Genomic DNA, 5,938 nt, shown 5'->3' with positions numbered 1-5,938 from the left:
TGAGCACTTTGAAAAATTGCTTTGAAAGTCCTCCACTGCTCGTCAACTGTCCTACCATAAAATCTTTGTTTCCAGTCTACTTTAGCCAAGTCCTCCCTCATTCTATTGTAGTCCCCCTTGTTCAAGCGCAGGACCCTGGTATTGGATTTTATCTTCACACTCTCCATCTGTATTCTAAATTCAACCACACTGTGATCACTCCTTCCAAGAGGATCCCTAACTATGAGGTCATTAATTATTCCTGTCTCATTACACAGGACTAGATCTAGGATAGCTTGCTCCCTCTTTGGTTCCCTTACATACTGTTCAAGAAAACTATCACGGATACACTTAATGAACTCCTCCTCAAGGCTACCCTGACTGAGCTGGTTCGACCAATCTACATGTAGATTAAAATCCCCCATGATAATTGCCGTACCATTTTTACAGGCATTTGCACGTGGCTCGGGCAGTAATCTGGAGATTATGACCCTCGAGGACCTGTTCCTTAATTTCGTTCCCAGTGCTTTATAATCCCCAAACAGGTCCTCCATCCTAGCCTTGCCTATGTTGTTAGTCCCAACGTGGACCACAACAACTGGATCCTCCCCCTCCCGCTCCAATATCCTTTCAAGCCGGTCAGAGATGTCCAGCAACCTGGCACCGGGCAGGCAACACACCATGCGGGACTCCTGATCAGGATTGCAAAGGATACTATCTATCCCCCTCATTATAGAATCCCCGATAACTACCACTTGCCTTTTTGCTCGCACCTCTTGAATGGCCTTCTGCACCATGCTCTCTTCAAGAATTTTCTGAAGCAGTGATCGTTTCATCATGAAGTGCCCTCACACTGCACAGTGATAGATAATTGTGATTTTAATCGAATGTAATACCGATTTCTGTTCGTGCTGCTCAGTGACATTGCTTCATATCTGCCAGTCTTCCATGTTGGAACTTGTTAAAATTCATGAAGACTAAAAGAAGTACGCCTGTCGTAACAACTCTAATATAAAAGCAAAATACTGCAGATGCTGGAAATCTGAAATAAAAACAAAACGTGCTGGAAATATTCAGCAAGTCTGGCCGCATGCATGGAGAGCGTGGCAGAGTGAATGTGAAAGGTCAGCGACATTTCACCAGAACGGGCAAAGGTTAGCAATGTAATAGATTTTAAGCAAATAAAGTGAGGTGGTGCAAAAGAGAACAAAAGAACAAAGAGAACAGAAGAACAAATATTATTCCTAATGAGCTTTATTACGTTTTTATTCAGCAAGGAATGCATTTTTTGTGTCAGTTCATACAGCAGCAAGAAAAATTCATTTCCTGACCGTGTTTCATTCCTTGACTGGGAATATAACCATGTCTGCGATGTAGAAAGCATTGAATTCCAACCACAAGACCACCAAGGAATCTACCAGAATTCACTACAAGTTAGCTGCTCCATGCTATATTTGCTATTTCTTCACTTCAGGCCACTTTCATCACAGTTTAGTTTCTCATTAAAACAATCAAATGTTTACCTAAAACACAAAAGCCTTGTTCAGGCAATGACAGCACAGAATGTGTTGACATGTCCACAAAGCTGCAGATGTACAATTTGCAATTTCCAAGATGAACCAACCTCATCAATGTACAAAGCAGCACACTGCCATCAGACATCAATTGAAACAACTGACACACATCAAATTCTGCCAGTTTCATGTGGGATCTCCTTCTTCTATCATTGCTTTTTCTCCAGCTCTCTCTGTTCCTCCAGCTCCCAGGTGAGTTAGATGCCTGATGTGAACACATCGAATTCATGAAACCCAGATTTCCCTGGAAAGCCAGGAATGGGAATGAAAGATGGAGGACATTGGGAAACAATGGGTGTTGCAGATAATGGGATAAATAAGCACTGTGATCTCATCTTCCTGCTTCTTCCAGATACTGAATACTGGAATGTGTAAGAGTTGTTCCCATTAGCAATTATCCCCAGTCACACTCTCCTTCCAATCTTTTACCACTTGCTTATATTTCAAACTCTGCATAATTTCTCACTGGTTTTCAATGTGTATTTGGCTCGAATGGGTTGTAAGATGGTAGAATGCCTGTGAAGGCAGCAGCAGTGCTGTTAAGGAACATTCAATTGCAGACCGGTACAGCACAGAAGGAGGCCATTCGGTCCAGCATGATTCGTTGACAGAGCAGTTGTGATTTGTTGATCAGGAATGATATTTGTGCAGATTGAGCAGCAGGCAGAAATATCTGCCCCATTGCCTGCCACCCATATTTTCCTGGCCTTTTCCTCACTTTCATCAGTTCATCACTCTGTGTTCTAACATGTTCCCCTTTCCATCCCAAGCTCTGTCTCTATAACTGTTAGCGACCAGTTACATCTCTGACTTCTTCAGCTCTGCTGCACAGTCACCGACCTGGACCTTTAATTGTGTTTCGCTCTCTCCACAGATGCTGCAGGTGGCTCAGCTGCACAGCAGGGCAGGAAAAAGAGTGGAAGAGCTATAGTGATAGGGGATTCTATCGTGAGGTGTACAGATAGGCGTTTCTGTGGTGGGAAACGGTCTCCAGGATGGTATGTTGCCTCCCTGGTGCTCTGGTCAAGTATGTCATGGAGCAGCTGCAGGACATTCTGAAGGGGGAGGGTGAACATTCAGAGGTCGTGGTACACACCGACATAGGCAGAAAGAGGGATGAGGTCCTGCAACAGGAATTTAGGGAGCTAGGTAGAAGATTGAAAGCAGGATCTCAAACGGTGTATTCTCTGGATTACTCCTGGTGCCACATGCGAGTGAGTATAGGAATAGGAGGATAGAGCAGATGAATGCGTGGCTGAGGAGATGGTGCAGGAGGGATCACTGGGTCTGTTTCTGGCGTGCAGGTTGCGTGGGTTGCACCTGAACTGGAACGGGACCACAATCTTGCTGAGAGGTTTGGTAGTGCTGTTGGGGGTGCGGGGCTGGGGTGGGGTGGTGGGTGCGGGGGCGGGGTGAGTGGGGTTGCAGGGTGCTAACATAATTTGGCAGGGGGATGGGAAACAAAGTGGAGGTACAGTAGGGGGTGATGCACAGCCAAATATAAAAGAAAAACGGAGTCACTGTGGAATGCAGAGCAAATATTGTCAAGGCACAAGTGAAAAATGCAAGACTGGATTGCATCTATTTTAATGAAAGGAATCTTACCAGTAAGGCAGATGAATTGAGGGTGAAGATTATCACATTGGATTATGATATTATTGATATCACAGAGACATGATTGAGGGAGGGGCAGGACTGGCAACTCAATATTCCAGGGTATAGAATCTACAGGCGAAACAGGGGTACATTAGGGGCCAAAGTGGCAATCTGTGTGTGGAGCTGGAGGTTATAGGTGAGGTTTTAAAAGATTACTTTTCATCTGTGTTCACTATGGAGAAGGACGATGTGGGTGTAGATATCAGGGAGGGAGATTGTGATGTACTTGAACACATTAACATTGAAAGGGAGGAATCATTACCTGTTTTAGCGTGCTTAAAATTTGATAAATCCCCAGGCCCAGGTGCGATGTATCCCAGGCTATGATGTGAGGCAAGGGAGGTGATCAGAGGGGCTTTGACACAAATTTTCAGATCCTATCTGGCCACAGGAGACGTACCAGAGGATTGGAGGACAGCGAATATGGTAACTTTCTTCAAGACGGGTTCCAGGGATAAACCAGGTAATGACAGTCTAACATCAGTGGTTGGGCAACTATTGGAAGAAATTCTGAGGGACAGGATTAATCTCCACTTGGAGAGGCAGGGATTCATTAGGGACAGTTAACATGTCTTTGTCAGGGAGGGATCGTGTCTAACTAACTTGATTGAATTCTTTGAGGTGGTGGCTAGATGTGTAGATGAGGGTAAACCAGTTGATGTAGTCAAATAGACTTTAGTAAGTCTTTTGATAAAGTCCCGCATGGGAGATTGGTTAAGAAGGTAAGGGCCCATGGGATCCAGGGAACTTTGGCAAAGTGGATCAAAAATTGACTTAGTGGCAGGAGGCAGAGGGTGGTCGTCATGGGTTGTTTGTGTGAGTGGAAGCCTGTGACCAGTGGTGTAGCGCAGGGATCACTGCTGGGACCCTTGCTGTTTGTAGTGTACATTAATGATTTAGACGTGAATATAGGAGGTATGATCAGTAAATTCGCAGATGACACGAAAATTGGTGGTGTCGTAAATAGTGAGGAGGAAAGCCTTAGATTACAGGACGATATAGAGGGGCTGGTAAGATGGGTGGAGCAGTGGCAAATGGAATTTAATCCTGATAAGTGTGAGGTGATGCATTTTGGAGGACTAACAAGGCAAGGGAATATACAATGGATGCTAGGACCCTAGGAAGTACAGAAGGTCTGGGGGACCTTGGTGTAATTGTCTATAGACCACTGAAAGCAGCAGCACTGGCAGATGAGGTGGTTAGGCAGGCATATGGGATAATTGCCTTTATTAGCCGAGGCACAGAATTTAAGAGCAGGGAGGTTATGATGGAGCTGTATAAAATGCTAGTTAGGCCACAGCTGGAGTACTGTGCACAGTACTCTGGGCAGCACCTTATAGGAGGGATGTGATTGCCCTGGAGAGGGTGCAGAGGCGATTCACAATGATGTTGCCTGACCTGGAGCATTTCAGTTATGAAGAGAGACTGAAATGGCTCCGGTTATTTTCCTTAGAGTAGAGAAGGCTGAGGGGGGACACGATTGAGGTATAGAAAATTAGAGGGGCATTGATAGGTTCGACAGGAAGAAACCTTTTCCTTAGCGGAGGTGTCAATAACCAGGGGGCATAGATTTAAGGTAGGGGGCAGGAAGTTTAGAGTGGATTTGAGGGAAGAAGTTCACTCAGAGGGTGTTTGGAATTTGGACCACACTGCCTGAAGGGTTGGTGGAGGCAGGAACCCTCACAACATTTACCAAGTATTTCGATGAGCACTTGAAACGGCAGAGAATACAAGGCTGCAGGCCAAGTGCTGAAAAATGGGATTAGAATAATTAGGTTCTTTGTGACCGGCACAGACACGATTGGCCGAAGGGCCTGTTTTTCTGCTGTATAACTCTATGACCGCCGAGTTGCGAACCATTTGCTGTTTCTTTTTAATGTCAGTCACGTTTGTGAGAGTTGTCATAACAGTAAAAAAGACTGATTACTTTCTGACCAGGAATGGAACCCAGAACGCGAGAGTGAATGCATTGAGCCCACACCACTCGAACACCAGTGAAGCTCACCCACGCCTTTCAATATTAGCTGCTTTTCCCATTTCTTCACCTTCAATAGGCTGATTTGTTTGTTTATTTCTCACACATTTTTTGCCTTTTGTTCAGTTGATGACAAATCCACGATCTCTGATTGATACTGAGACATTTGAACATTTCCAACCAGCAAAGTGAGCAGTCAACTCAAGAAAAATGACACAAAGCCGCTGTGAGCAGGGTTTGAACCTGCGCAGGGTAATTCCCCATTGGATTTCGAGTCCAACGCCTTAACCACTCGGCCATCACAGCTCAGCTGCTGCTGGCTACTCTAATTAAATCATTGGTACAATGCATTAGACAATTGCTTAAATGAGACATATTCTGGGGAATCATTGCCTTTGAGCCTTGTGTTGAGTTGCATCTCCCAGTGTATGTTAAAATTCCCATGATGGAATCAGTGTAGTTTACAACACAGAAGGAATCCTCTCGATCCACCGAGCCTGCACCAGCTCATTGAAAGATCAGTCAGTTTAATCCCACAATCCAGCTTTTCCCCATCACCCTGGAAGTCAGTCCTCTTCTCTTCTCGCTATTCTCTGTTTTATGTACCTCAGAAAATTATGTATCCGCGCTGTCACTGGTCCTTTAATTCCATCACTTTAATTTTTCTAACAAGTTGATTATGTGGTATTTCACCAAATGCTTTTTAAAGTCCATCTCCACAACATCACTCACATTACCGCTACCCTCATCAACT

General features: G+C 44.8%; 1 non-coding gene across 1 annotated transcript; it reads right to left on the bottom strand.

The window, feature by feature from the left end:
* Positions 1-5,406: 5,406 nt before the first annotated feature.
* On the bottom strand, positions 5,407-5,490 carry trnas-cga (transfer RNA serine (anticodon CGA)). The gene has a single exon. It is a non-coding gene; the product is annotated as a tRNA-Ser (tRNA).
* Positions 5,491-5,938: the final 448 nt, after the last annotated feature.

The sequence above is a fragment of the Heterodontus francisci genome, unplaced genomic scaffold (assembly GCF_036365525.1).
Source record: "Heterodontus francisci isolate sHetFra1 unplaced genomic scaffold, sHetFra1.hap1 HAP1_SCAFFOLD_526, whole genome shotgun sequence".
NCBI classification, from domain to species: Eukaryota; Metazoa; Chordata; class Chondrichthyes; order Heterodontiformes; family Heterodontidae; genus Heterodontus; species Heterodontus francisci.
This window is presented reverse-complemented; position numbering and strand designations above follow the sequence as displayed.